This window comes from Paramormyrops kingsleyae, chromosome 25, assembly GCF_048594095.1.
Source record: "Paramormyrops kingsleyae isolate MSU_618 chromosome 25, PKINGS_0.4, whole genome shotgun sequence".
NCBI classification, from domain to species: Eukaryota; Metazoa; Chordata; class Actinopteri; order Osteoglossiformes; family Mormyridae; genus Paramormyrops; species Paramormyrops kingsleyae.
Window position 1 is genome coordinate 29,610,667 of NC_132821.1, and position 14,988 is coordinate 29,625,654.

General features: G+C 46.4%; 1 protein-coding gene across 11 annotated transcripts in view; it reads left to right on the forward strand.

Annotated features, from left to right (window-relative positions):
* adgrl3.1 (adhesion G protein-coupled receptor L3.1) overlaps positions 1 to 14,988 on the forward strand; it is a 172,371-nt gene that overhangs the window by 23,216 nt on the left and 134,167 nt on the right. For 10 of the 11 annotated variants that reach the window (XM_072707693.1, XM_072707683.1, XM_072707687.1 and 7 more), the window contains exon 3: positions 1,434 to 1,513. The gene's annotated coding sequence lies outside the window, so the exon portion shown is untranslated. Of the gene's footprint in view, positions 1 to 1,433; positions 1,514 to 3,550; positions 3,711 to 14,988 lie in introns of all 11 variants that reach the window. The other variant, XM_072707684.1, reaches the window with a different exon arrangement.

Genomic DNA, 14,988 nt, shown 5'->3' on the forward strand with positions numbered 1-14,988 from the left:
GGTTCCCTCACCATGTGTTCTGTTGTTCCCTCTCTGCATGCTCTGAGGTTCCCTTTCCCTCGGTTCTGTGATTCCCTCTCCCTGTGCTCTGTGGTTCCCTCACCATGTGTTCTGTTGTTCCCTCTCTGCGTGCTCTGAGGTTCCCTTTCCCTCGGTTCTGTGATTCCCTCTCCCTGTGCTCTGTGGTTCCCTCACCATGTGTTTTGTTGTTCCCTCTCCCAGTGCTCTGTGGTTCCCTCTCCCCATGCTTTGTGGTTCCCTTTCCCTCTGCTCTGTGGTTCCCTTTCTCTCTGCTCTGTGGTTCCCACTCCCTGCGCTGTCTGGTTACTGGCTCTGTGGTCCTCCTGTACTCGCGCAGTACCCACACGCTCCAGCTCTGCGGGCTGCGCATGGTGCTCCCCCCAGGGGTTGCGCAGTGCTGCTTTGCATGCAGAGCTGCACCTGTCCCCTCTCTGGAAGGACTCATTTTCTCTCGGGCGGTGCGCTGGCCTGGGCTCACCTGCCACTCGAGGCGCCGGCACACCGCAGAAGGGCTGCCCTACGTGAGCTGGCAAGGATTGCTGAACCGGGACGCAACTTTGACTTGGCAAGCTGGCATAAACCGGAGACGTGAAGGCACTGCCCAAGCACGGGCGGATCCAGCGTGTTGTTTAGTCGAACCCTGTCTCTGGAGGAGACTGAGAACATGGACAGTAGACTCTCCTTTTGTTAATCAAACATGGTGTTGGTGCTTTACCTGCTGTTGCATGTCCTGGGCAGTAGGTGGTGTATTAGTTAAGGGCTATGCAAATCCCTTCAGTGAAATGCATCTCTCTAAAAATGTGTATATCTCTATACCACTAAGCAGCACGGAGGAACACCAGGGGGCCATTACGGACATTTGTACCTGTTAGTATGTCTTGTTAAAAGTGCTTATATTCCCCAGAACCAGCAATCAAGATGCAAATATCATGTTGGATATTTTCTACAGTGACAGTGCTGCTCAGACATGTGCCTTTGTCCCACGCCGGCCCCGGGTCCGGGATCCCGCCTCACGCGTTACCTATTAAAAGCCAGCATGGCCTGGATAGCGCCTCATACATATGTGATGAGCTCGTTATATATTCTGCAGTGGATGCTTCATTGGCAGGATTAGCTTTGTAGGTGGTGAATAGCTTTAATTGAATATGTGTTCTTTAAGCAGACACACGGCGTGTGTGTGTGTGTATGTGTGTGTGTGTGTGTGTGTGTGTGGGGGGGGGGGTTAACGTGTTTTGGGGGTATTTCATAAAAATGGTAAAAACTGAGAGCAATTTTGTATACCAGCACTGCTTGAGCTGTAAATGTATAAATTTAGCTCTCTCTCCTCTCTCTCTCTCTCTCTCTCTCTCTCATATACATGTACTGCAGAAGAGGCTGGTTTGTGACTTACTTGTGTTTTCCTTCTTTTTCAGGACTGAAGAGTCCAGTGGGATGTGAAATGTGAAGCAGTGGGATTTTAAAATAGGTTTGACGGAGCGAGCGACATTTCCAGGTACCTGTCTCAGTCACCGCCTCGTTTGTCTTTTGCCGTCTCTTTCCCTCCTCCTCCACTTCTACTCCCCTCTACCCCCCATCCGTCGATCGAGCTCCGGATGAGGCTGATCCGCCGGCGTACGCCTGCACCTCGTTTTCCAATTAAGGCCCGTGTTTGCGGAAGCTCCGCTTTGACTGATGCCCGTCAGCGTCTGCAAATCTCCGCTTAATTACTGATAAGCCTTTGATTCGGCACCCGGTGGATTATTTTTGCCGCGCGTCGGCCTGTGCTGAGAACACTCCCGGTTCTCCTTTGGCGTGCCAGCCATGTTTTCCTAGCAATCATGCAAACTCGCAGCTGCCTGAAGGCTGCTTCTCCCCCTGCACTAATTAGTCATTGTTTGTGTTCGCACTCTTTCACTCAAAACCGGCACATCAAACCAGACTCAAAATTCATTCAGTGTTTGCAGGAAAAAGATTCCCGGCATAAAACATGCCGGCGATGGCCGTGAAGAGGACTTTTTTATTTTCGGTGCTAAAATCTGTCGGGCCGTGCAGTAAAATTACATTATTTCAAGTCATTACAGAATATTAATGTCCTTCATTAATGTTTAATGCGCTCGTTGTTGCCGCTGTAAGACTGAAGAAAGATTATTGCACATTCCAGCCCATAGCTTGTGTGTTCTTAAAGTACCCAGGTGACTACGACACAGACGATTGACCAACTTTACGATAACTGTTTATAAGCGAGACTCTAGGACCTTGCAGGACAAACCCTTTCTAAAGTCATCGCCAAGCCTTTTGCTGTTGACTTGTAGACAGTTACAGCTATTAGGGATTGTATCTCAAATCAAGGGCTCTATTAGTGTTGAAATGTGTCAACTTAATTCATGTCTGCGAGGTGCTCACATCATGAGAGTTTTAATGTGTGCTGACACTGAATTAAGGCCTATATTTGATGCACCTTCCTAGCCCTAAGCGAAGTCATTTTAGATCAGCCTTAATCGGAGAAATAAGTTTCTGCCTGCAGGCTATTTTCCCAATGAAACATGCAGCGTCCAATTATCGCTTATCGCTATTAATATGCATATATATATATAGTGTACACACAGTTTTTGTGTTTTTTTATGGTCTTAAAGAATCCATCTTGGTGTCAGTCATAGATTTAATCATTTATTAAGTTATATGACTCATAATAAAAATATGAATTAAATTGACATGTAAAATCTAAACGGGACATGTTTTCATTTCATGGTCCAGCGTTTGTTTCTTGTAAACAGTCCTTAGAAAACAAAACACATACGGCTATAATATTTGCTAAGATAACGGGTCTCGTAACTCATTTACAATGCGGTATGTGTTTTATGGTGCGGGTACGATATGTAACCACTTCATTTGCTGGTTAAAAACAGTAGTATTGATTAATAATATAACAAGCGAGAGTAGCAATCAGGATAATAAAAGCAGGAAGAGTGCTTATGAAGTTTATGGGCAGAGCGCGGAACAGATGGTATCTCTTATCACTGTATGAATGAAACTGACTGCATATGCTCATAGGCCTGCCTGCATTTCATTATGTTTTTGAAGGATATCGCTTTGAATATTGCCAAACTGTACATCATGGCCAGCTTGAAGATGCTCTTAGCCAATGCAGCGCACAGACTATTTTCAAGAGGCAGGTGATCAAATGGGGAGGGGTGTGGTTTAGCACATATTTAAACAACTGGGGGTGTGGCTTAGGGCAAATTTGCTGGCCAGGGGTGTGGATTGGGTATATTTTGCAGGCTGGGGGGTGTGGCAGAAGAGGGGCACTTTCTGTTTCTCGGATAAAATGAATAATAGTATTCATTTTATTATGAACAAACTTGTGATGAAGAGGCTGGCTGAGGTTTCTGGAGAACAAACGTCTGAACTGTAATTCAGTTAATGGCCAAACAGTAACCTGATTAAGCCGCAGTCTAGAGTCTTGGGTCGGCGTGTGGTCCGCTTAGCATGGAGATACGGATGCCCATCGCTCACTCGGTGCTGAGGGATGCTTGCTCCCTTCTCTCGACAGTTGGGAGGCCCCTGAAGTCCCGCCAGGAGATGAAGCAGGAGGATAGTTAGCTTGTTCAGCAAGACCCATCAAGTAACCTGGCATCCATCGGTCTCGGAGCGGTGCCTGGCTAATCCTTAGCAGCTTAGGACTTTGGATGAGAGTTGGTGTCTAACCTAAGGTGAACCTTGATCTTGCGGGGCCTAAAGGTGCTTCCACACCGCCGGAACCTTTTTCCAGAACCAGGGACTTTGGTCGTGTTCACACCGCAGGAACTCGGCCCGATTGTAGTTACTCACAGGCAGTACCGGAACCCTTTTTTCAGTACCTACTCCAGACTCGGTACTTTTTATTCAAACACATACTGGGGAGGTGCCTACAGCGATAGCTTGCTAACTGGTTGACCACAAACATCATTGCTAACTTTCAAGCAGAAGTGCAGAAAAACAGAGATATGGCGGAGCAAAAAATTAGCATATTGAATTATTTTTGTACCCCAGTTACATTTAATGCATCAATGTGCAATTAATTAATACATTTTTTGCTTGCGTCTCTGTATTTCTGCATTGGAAAATCAGATCGCTAACCAATATATTTTTGTCTAATATTGCTGGTGCAGCGGTGAAACCTTCCAGCGCTTAATAACGGAATAATGTGACATTGTTTTTTATTCAGTGGAAAATGAAAGATCAGTCTGACAGGCGGATTTAATAAGAACCACAGACATATGTCACAGGTCATATAAGCAAAATAACATATAAATAAAAGGCTGTGCCCCGTTTTGAACGCAATTGATCCCTCAATAACTAATAAATAGCCAACAAAATAATTTTTTTATTCTCCATTGTTTTGTCGCGGCGGTGTAGCTTCGTATGAAATTGTGTGAAGTTTAACCTACTAACTTTTTGCGTCTCCCGTGCTTATTTAGCATAAAGGTCCCAGTTCTGTTGTACGGTGTGAAAGCAACACAAATGTGGCCAAAAGCTACAAAAGTTCCAGCTCGAGGCAGCCTAGGGATTTGTAAACAGGGACCAGGTTCCTGAATTTTGGTGTGAAAGCGCCTTAAGAACCCATCGGATACATGGGGATTCACCTGGATGATTTTCTCCATTTTAATCCCATAATAAATCAGTTGCAATTACTTAACATGGCGTTGTAATGAATACAGTGATCTCATCGTTATCTGAAAGATTGCGCGGGATTTGCTCCCCCCTCTGACGATCACGATGCACGCAGCCCACTTTTCCACACTGATGTTAGCTTTGGGTTCCTCGCGCATCGCTCTGAAGCGACCCCGTTACCCTGACCTCACCACCTGGCCACGTAAATCACAGAGCCAACACTCACAAAAAGTAAGGATTAAAAAAGAACTGTATTTCTAAGCAGCTTGTGGCACAGCTGTGGCTATCAAGCAGCTTGAGGTGATGATTTTAACAACGGCTCCAAAGCAAATCTCACCGAGCGGATCGCTTACCCTTTGATTTCAGCTACATGATCCTTTATTTTTTATTTTTTTCTTTCCCCCCGTCTGTTGTGCAGAGCTGCTGGGCACATCGCGTTCCTTTGTGACCTGGGTCTTAATGCTGTCGGACAGTATAATCTTAATGGCCCCTACCTGTCCGGTTTGCGTGGGTCTTCCTCGAGGCCGCAGTGCTGGGGTGACCGGCCGCATTCGGCTCTCACGCGTGATTCGCGGTGTTCAAAGGGCCGTCCGGCAGGCTGTCTGATGTAAGGCTCACGCGCGTCAGGCAGGGGGCGCTAGCCTGACATCAGCATAGACATTCAGGTGTCACCCATATAACTGATTAACTTGCCGTCCCAGTTCTCCCAAGGCAGGACGAGGCCGTGATGCTTGTCGAGGCCCTAGGCCAGTGTTTCTCATACCATTCCTCGGGACCCCCCAGTTCACGTTTCTGCTGCCTCCCAGCTCTCAGGGAAGAGGATTTATTTATCCTCTTGTATTTTTGCCACCTGTATTTTACTTGTATACATATACGTGTGTGTATATATATAATGCATATATAAGCTGAATTGTGTATATGTGTGTATATATGTACAGCAAATAATTTTATATATATATATTTAAATATACACACATACACACACACACACATATACATACACATATAAATATGTGTGTGTGTGGATTAGGTTTGTATTACTTTGTGGGGACCACAAAGACACAGATCTGTGAATGCAATAAAAAAAAGAATGAAGCCAAAAGTCTCGTATTTTGTTCAGTTACTTATGGTTAAGGTTTGGGCTGCGTTAGGGTCGTCATGTTGGCATTAGAGTTTTCCCCATAAAAATGAATGGAGAGTCCCCACAAAGATATAATTACAAACCTGTGTGTGTGTTTGTGTGATAAACATATGCATTTTACTCTTTATGCCACTACTCTAGTTGACTAGACATGATCTCAGCCATGTCGCAGATGTATTTAACACTCTACCCTGGCAATGAAATGTGGAATTTATGGCTTACTTTTTAATTAGAAATAATGTCTTGTAGAGCTGAAGTGATGAATGGCTTCATCAATATATTGACTGCCATCCCCCAATGAGGAAGGCCCGTATTGACAATTTCCAGAGGTAGCCTAACTGAACGCTGCGTCTTTCCCGGGGATGTTCGTTTGAGTTGGACTCCATGTTTCCTGCTCGGCCAAAAACGATCAAATGTGCAGCGTCTTACGCACAGAATGCCTGGCAGTATCTTGTAGACAAGCACCTGTTTGGGGTTTCTGAGAATAGGCTCTAGAATCCACGCATGGCCCCTGTCTGCTTGTGGTTTGTATAATTAAAACACGGCTGTTAGGATGTTTTAAATGCCAGCTGATGAATATTTAATGAGGACATACTATTGCTTAAGTATCAGATTAAGTGTTCTAATAGGTGTCTTTTTTGTGTTATATTTTTTCATATTAGCAGTGATTTTGTTTTAAAAATACATCTACTGTTAATTGCAGATAGTTTAGCTCTGATTATTTTAATTAACATAAGATGTTTTGTTAGCAGTGATGATTTTCCAACGCATCACTTCATTGTTTGTGAAGAGGCCACGCTTGTCGCACTGGGAAATGTGTCTGCCGTTTCTGTCAGGTAACAATAAGATGCACATCAGCGTTTTAAGCAGCTGAGATCTGTCTAACAAGCTGGAACTTTCTGTGCCGCCATTTCCGCTTCAGCTACGAGCCCGATCTTGGTTTTCCCGTGTTTAATTTTTATGATACTTTTAAAATATAATATATGTTGCTTGCGGGTCACATATTGCATATTGGGAATTAATTGCTCAGGGATTTCAATAGTGTGTATTTTTGTTATTGAAATGCCTTCTAAAATGAACTGGGTAAATGGTGATGGTGGCTTATACAGGGATATTTATTTTGGGACTGAGGTGATTGGCTTGTGCCGTTGCATATCTGTTGCACGTTCTCCTTCTGCACCGGCATGTAGGAGTTTGCATGCTCTCACGGCGCTGGGCCGCCTTCCCCAGGTTCTTCTTTCTGAGTGGATCGTCAGCGTGCGATCAGGAAGACAAAAGACGTGGGCGATTTTCAAGCAATTACCATCTTCTAATGAGCGTATTGTAGATTCATTTCTCTTAATGGGGCGCTTTAAATTCACCGGCATGAATGTAATTCTGAGTGGTGAGCCCTGCGCTTCAGCGCCGGTGTGGACGCCGTCTCCCGGACAGCCGGTACCTGGCTCCGGCCCGCTCCGGCTGTCCGGCTACTGCAGTCACACTCAGCTGACGCGGAGCATGACCGACGGTGACCTTTCAACCCGCCTTCTAATTGGAAATCACAGCCGTGTGACATGGAATGCCTTCCGTCTGTCGGATAAGGGGCCTGCAGGTCTCGGGATGCTTTGGGGGGGGGGAGATCTTGGCGTGGGGGGCGGCTTTGTGTCCCACCCCACACAACGTCATGCTGAGGATATTATTTAATGTTGTTTATTATTATTGCTACTATTACCATCCTGTATTGAGAGTCTAGGTTCACAGAATTGCTTTACTGGATGAAAAGACATGCAGGATGGGTGCATTATTATTTTATATCATTTTTATCTGTCCACCTCATACTCTTGGTCGTGGGGGGGGAGGGGGGTCATACCTATTCCAGGTTGCATAGGGAACAGAGCTGGATGGGGTACCAGTCAATTACAGCACATAGATGCATCATTGTTATTATTATATAGTAATATAATGATATAATATGGTATAATTATATAATGATAATAATGGTTGTAATAATAATTGGACAAATAGCAGAAAGTGAGAAGATTTCCTCTGAGCCCTGTATGCAAGTCAGCGGCCTGCCGTACCTCTCGGCTAAGCGTAACAGTGCGGAAAATGCCGGTCACCATCATGTCGGGGCTTGGCAGACAGTGGGTCTGTCCCGGCCGTGACCATCGCGGCGCTTCACTCCGCCGAGCGGTGCGTCCAAACGCCGAGAGAGATGGCCTGGCAAGCAGGTGCGATCGGGCCGAGGTGGGGGTACCAAAGGCCCGGGCGGGGTGATGTCATGCAGTGGAACAAAGGGGCCGTGCGTCGGCCGTGCCTGTTTACACAGTGAAATCGGGCCTTTCTGAGCAAAGAAGGAGAGAAACAAGGAGAAAAAAGTGGGCGGAGCTTGCTCACTAAGCCGTCCGCACACGTGCCCGCTTGCAGTGAGCTCTTCTATTCACCCGGCCCTGTCTGCGGAGGAGCGCTGTCGAATTATCCGCCTCCACGTTCCTTCCCAGAGCCTCTGCTAATGTTTTCCCCCACCGACGTTTTTTTTTCTTCCCAGTACAAGAATAGGGGTTAAAAAAGACATGTTCTTTTGTCCTTTAGAAAAGGATTTGCGCTGCGATTTATGCTAACCGAGCACAGGCCGGGACCGGGAGGGATATCGGTGTTGCCGGGCTGTGCCCGCGGTTACGGGAGACGGATGGGGGGTGCTGGGGCCTAATTGTGCAGCACCATCTGCCGACACCAGGGAAAACGGCAGGCGTGTGACACCTCCCAGCTGCCGCTGCGCGCGAGGAGCAGATGTGACGAGGGGAAAACGTGGCGGGAGGCAGAGGTAGTGTCGTGGGGGGTGGGGGGGGGGGGGGGGCGTCGACTGAGACTGTTTGCCTCCTACTGGGAGACCGCAGGCGGTCCGAGTCAGTGTCGTCTGCTGGGGAAGGGGTGGGGGGGGGGGGGGGGGGTACTTCAGGGCGCTGTGCCTCTAGCGCAGATTGTATATGGAATACCAAACAAACAATAACGACAACAGATAGCTAAACGAAAACGAAGCAGAACATAACATAGCAGTAAGAGCGCAAAAAGCTGATCTGTGATTTCTCGATTTTCGTCCGTAGTCTTTCTTTTGCTGTGTAGCTATAAATTCTGAACGCGGGCATTCGCACCCGTCTGTTTTGGGGTCCATTAGCCATTTACCTGTATCAACTATGTTAGCAGTATCTGTAAGTTACAACCCAAGCATGTAACTGTGTATCTTTAAGAATTATTCACACAATAATTGTCATATGCATTTTAGCCATTGTGGTCATCGTACTCTGAACAATCACACAGGAACAAGTGCGTCATTAAATAAAGATCATTAACAGATATCGGTCAGCAGTTAAGTGTTTGCCACATTGCTTTTTTTTGTTTTAAGGCTGCGAATGGCCTTTTTAATTCCTTATGTCTGATGGGTCTCAGTTTCTTGCAGTGTGTTTATCTACCTGGATCATTCATTATGGTAAAAGCGTAGCCAGTGTGTTTGTTCTTTGGATGACTGCCATGGCGACTGTTACCGGGGAGCATTTTTCCCATTGGCTCACGGGATTCAGCCCCACAGGAACTGAGGGCACGGTGTGGACTCGCAAGATGCTGGGAGAGCTTCCTGGTTGGTTCTAAGCCCCATTTGGGGGGTAATGGCCAGTGTAAATGCTCCCTCTACATGCAAACCACAGGAGCTATTTGGTGATGTGGGGCTGTGGACTGACAGTAATTCTTGTTTTTGCAAAAAAGTCATTTTAATTTTAGAAATTAGTTCACCTTTGCTGAACTTTCGAGGAAGAAAAGAACTCACTTTACACTTGAGGAATTTACCTTATTACTCTCTGTTACGCAGTTCAAGTGTAAGGTTATGTAAGCCGAAATATATGTTTTTGAAACCACACTTAGGCATATAATCATTTTGCACCCCTGCCGTGTCGGAGGAGATACAAGGTGAGATGTTTTTAGCGTGTGCCGGGCTGTGGTTAAGCCACGGCGGCCTGGGGGCGGTATTTTCTCAAAAGACCCAGAAACCCAGAAGGAATTTTCCTTTGGGTTTTTTTTTTTTTAATCTGACCGGGAGGGGGTGGGGGGGTCTGACTATTTATATGAGGCCTCTGGACAGTCGTAAAAAAGAGTTGTGCTGATTATCGTCAACCTTTGGAGGAGCTCTGCGGCTGGTCCCCAGTGCCCACGTGAGTTCAGCGGCGTCTCCGAGCCTAATTAAGCATTCCTTTTACGGGGACTTATTATCGCTGTTACGGTTGTTGCTTGTTTGGCCACCGCGCTAAAATATCATCGGGCCCGCCGAGGATGCCCAAGTGGGCTGCGTCGAAAGGCCCGCCCACATCTCTGGGGATTGGTTGTTTGTAAAGCGCCATCTCCATCTTAAAGCAACAGCGTCCTTTTAATCGAAGCCCCGCCCCCTTCAATTTTTCCAAAGGTGTACCATTGCATACCAATGGACAAGGCTGTTGTCATCTGAGATGCTATGAGATTTTTCACGGGGATGTGCGGCTTAATATACATCAGCGGCGTTAATGCAGCCAAACATACATTCCCCATTATTACATTTGACCCAGTTGGCCCACGGTCCCTGGGAGAACCGCGAATTTCCTCAAGCTTGTTATTTCTGCATAATACCCATCTTGCCGTTTCGTGTGTGGAGCGGTAGGTGTGTTTAGTTTTATTATTTTTATGCATCCCGTGAAAAATCGGAACGTTTATTAAATCCTTCGCCTCCGCATTTTCCGTGTTGTTTAATATTGTATTCATTACAGAAGCGAAATGGGTTACAGCTACTGGCAACGTGAGCGTGTGTTATACTTAAGTTGCCGACTGATTGAGATGAATCTCGTTTTAATTGCACTTATTTTACCCTCATCTGTCCTCGCGATGAGTCATTCCCGCGTTCGGAGTCCGGCCCGGAGTGAGCCACAGTGTGGGAGATCGATACACAGTGTCTGGAAAACAGCTGACGCGCACATGCGGCGATTCTGTGCACGAGGAAGCGTGCGGCTTCGCACCCGAGATCATAGGCTCCAGAGGTGACCCATACGCACCCGCCGCTTCTGAGCTGCACGCACTCCTGTGTGTCCCCGACTGGGGGGAGCGGTACGGACAGGGGCCAGTGACAAAATCCATGCGATTTCTGCTGGAAGTGTGAGAACATTTACATCTGACGGCGCAGGTTCATAAATTGCAGTGCAGATAAATAGTCCTTCCTTCCCACAGCTGCAGCAGTGATAGCATTGTTTACTGTAGGTGTAAGACAATACTGGCATGTACTGTACAGTGCTGGTCTTAGAGAAAACAACATTCTTACAGACAATGACGGTATTATCACACGGGTAAACTTGCGTGACAGATGGCCCAAAAATAGACGGTTTCCCCGTGAGACCTTTTGGGGACACTCCACAACGTACAGGTGTCCCAGGAAAGGAAGGGAGGAGATGTCACGCTTCCTTAACCTTCGTCCACATGGTGTTCGGCGGGCCGTTTTCCGCTCAGCGAGACGATCCCCTGTGTTAAGTGCTCTCTTTTATGTTTATGCAGCTTTGGTGCCTATGTATTATTCATCGGGGACCTAAGTCCGGCTGGTGCTTTGGAAAGGCTCTCCGGATGAATATTTAATCACGTGATTACACGCCGTAATGCGGCTGGGTGCTCAGCGCTCCCAGGGAGGCGAAGCGGCTGAGGCCTCCCCAGGATGCTGGCTGCTCGGGGCTTTCTGGGAAGGGTGCGGCGGTAATGGTCCGGGAAGATGGGGCATTTTTAGCACCTGAGGGCCTCAGCTATGCCCAGATTGGAGGAAAGGGACTGAAAGAAGAGAAGGGTGGTGCTTCTGCAAGCCCTCTCATTATACTGACACATGGAGCATGAGATTAGATCCTAACAGATTCTGGTTTCTGAAGATGGAGGGTGGTGTTTCTTCAAGGCCTCCCGTAATACATGGAGTATGAGATCCTAACAGGTTCTGGTGTCTGATGATGGAGGGTGGTGTTTCTACAAGTCCTCCCATTATACATGGAGTGTGAGATCCTAACAGGTTCTGGTGTCTGATGATGGAGGGTGGTGTTTCTACAAGTCCTCCCATTATACATGGAGTGTGAGATCCTAACAGGTTCTGGTGTCTGAGGATGGAGGGAGGGTGGTGTTTCTGCATGGCCTCCCATTATACATGGAGTGTGAGATCCTAACAGGTTCTGGTGTCTGAGGATGGAGGGAGGGTGGTGTTTCTACAAATCCTCCCATTATACATGGAGTGTGAGATCCTAACAGGTTCTGGTGTCTGAGGATGGAGGGTGGTGTTTCTGCAAGGCCTCCCATTATACATGGAGTATGAGATCCTAACAGGTTCTGGTGTCTGAGGATGGAGGGAGGGTGGTGTTTCTGCATGGCCTCCCATTATACATGGAGTATGAGATCCTAACAGGTTCTGGTGTCTGAGGATGGAGGGAGGGTGGTGTTTTTGCAAGGCTTCCCATTATACTAACGTGAAGTGTGAGATTAAATCCTAAGAAGTTCTGGTGTCTGAGGATAGGGGCACGCTGAGTGTGGCACCCCCGCTACTAAGTGTTCCCAAGTCTTCTGTGGAGACCTGATTTTCCGGTAAATTCCACGGAGATGGACTGGGATACAACAGAGGATGAAACCAGGGCCCTGGGCTACAGTATAGGGACTTTGGGTGGGCCTCCAACATCAGCCATTGAAAACTTTGAAGAAACATTCATTAAGTGCATCTGAGGTAACATATTAATAATACGTACTATGCCATATGCATATTTATCTATGTTTATATATAGCTTTTAAGCTGGAAAATGTAAAATTTTGGGTCAGTGGACACGGAGACTGCAGATGAGCAACCTTCATAAGTGTGATTCCAGTCTCACACTAAGATAGTATTCTCCAACCCTAGAGGGTGTGTGTCATGCTTTGGGAAGATTGCCAGCAGAAAGCTTTCTTTTATATGGGGCGGAGAAGCTCCCGTGCAGAAACTATAACAGAGGTGTTTAATTTGAGAATCTGGCAGCCATGTTTCATTTCAGTCAGTTTGCCGCAGTAAGACTGTGCACACAGTAATATGCACAGGAAGATTTAAGAAATACTTCGGCGGATTGAGCTGAACAGGATATACAAACTCAGTTAACAATCCAAATAACTGAAGATTGTCCCTAAAAACATTTAAAAAGTCACTTTCTGCTGATTTTTGTTTTCCTCGTGCTGTGCTAGGAAGTGAGCAAAACAAAAGTGTTCATAATGAGCAGATGTGGATTTCTTGTTTAATAACGCTAAACGCTGCATGTGTAATGGACATGCCTGTGTCACGGAGTTTTACGCTGTTGTTTCAGGCCTGCAAGACACAAAATAATGAACTTTTAATGAACTTTTTGGGAAATGCAGTATATCGTAGACATATATTTTGTAAGAAGCTCATAATTATGTTCTCATGGAAATAAAATAAGTATTCTGTCAGCAGAAAGAAACGGCATCACTGGTTGCCAGTAGACACAGTTCGAGTTTAACTGGCAAATGCATGCCTGTTAAGGAATATGTTTACGTGTGGGTTGGGGGGAGGGTTCGCCGTAAAAGTCCTCCGATCGGAACGGTGGATGAGTTTGCGAGGCGAGGATGGCAGCAAAGAGCGGGGGCTTTATTTGGGAGCGTAGTTTACAAGAAGGGTTGAGATGAGAATGTTGGGGGCGGCAGAGGGATGCAGAGTGTGCTGAGTCTGGAGGCGTGAAAGGTCTGGCTGTGGAGAGAGAGAGAGAGAGGGAGAGAGAGAGAAGGAGAAAGAAACCTGAATTGGATTAGCGTAGGAACTGTCAACAAGTGAAAGAAATGGCTTGTCACCTGACTGCCCCCCCTCCCCCGGCACATTTATGCTGTTTTCAGCTGTGGAATACCTTTCGTCTGGACCGACTGATTAAGGCATCATGGAGGGGAACCCAACACATCAGCGTTTCTTTGGTTCTTTGGCATTAAGTCAAAACATAACCAATGCCAAGGATACTTCCTAAAGTATCCAGCCAGGAGGGGGTGGAGGGTGCGGGAGGTGAGAGAGAGAGAAAAAACACAGAGGGAGAGCTGAAGACAGACCGACGCCATCAATCATCGTGACAGTGTGTTTGCTCTGGAGCATAAAAGCATAAAATCCTTACTTCTAGACAAGGAGATCGTGCCATTATGCATTTAGAGGTGAAGATAGCATCGAAATGTCAGGCGGGAGGCGGGGCAGCTTGGCCAGCCGTGGGCGGGTCGGGGGCGTGCTTACCACCGGGGCTGGCTCAGGGCGCACGCGGACGTCTTTGCGGCATGGCCGTCGCTCTCCTCAGGACCCCGGCGCTGGTCGGGGCTGCCTCGCGGTGTTTTTTGTTTCGGCACAAAAGGGAAGCAGTCTCTTCAAGACCCGAGCGTTGGCACCTAAAATTCCAGCACTACAGCCTTTTATATGTATTTAATTTCCTTAATTCTCAACATCAGTACATTTGGACTCCATGAAACTGGGCCTCTCAGTATAATTCAGATTAACGTGCACAAATGCATCCAGACAAGCAGATCGTTCGTCTTCTTTCTGAGTTTGAGTGAAATATTATAAATGTATGAAATGGTCTAACGCATTTATACCATGGGTCAGAAACTATAATAGTTTATCTTTTTTATTGTCTATATATTAATATTAAGGAAAATATTACAGCATTTGCCTGATAACAATTCCTAATGTCCCAAATATCCTGTGAGTGTTTGGATATTAAAGAATGGACTTACCTATTTATGAATGAATTATAGATTTGAATATTCTTTATTGTCTACTGTATAATTTATGCTATCATTCTTTTTATTAAATTATGGGCAGTATTCGTGCATATTTAAACAAACAGTGCTGTCTGTCCATCCATCCATCCATCCATTCACCTTCCAAAACTTCATGTCCCATATAACCTCACGGCCTCTATGGTAATAGATAAAACATTCATTTAGAAGTTCAAGATGTATGTAGAGAAAAAAAAATCCCATATTCAGGTGAACTTTGTTGCTGTCTCGTGCATCACTTGACTTTATTTTGTTGACTTTTGGGTTCTAGAGGATGGCAATAAACGTGGAATCTTTCAGTAAAGTCTTGTGTAGCTGAAGGCCTAAAGGCTTGCCTTGCTGGAGCACCTAAAGAGCGAGACTGTAAGGACGCCCCTGTCCCTCCGGTGATCTCCTAC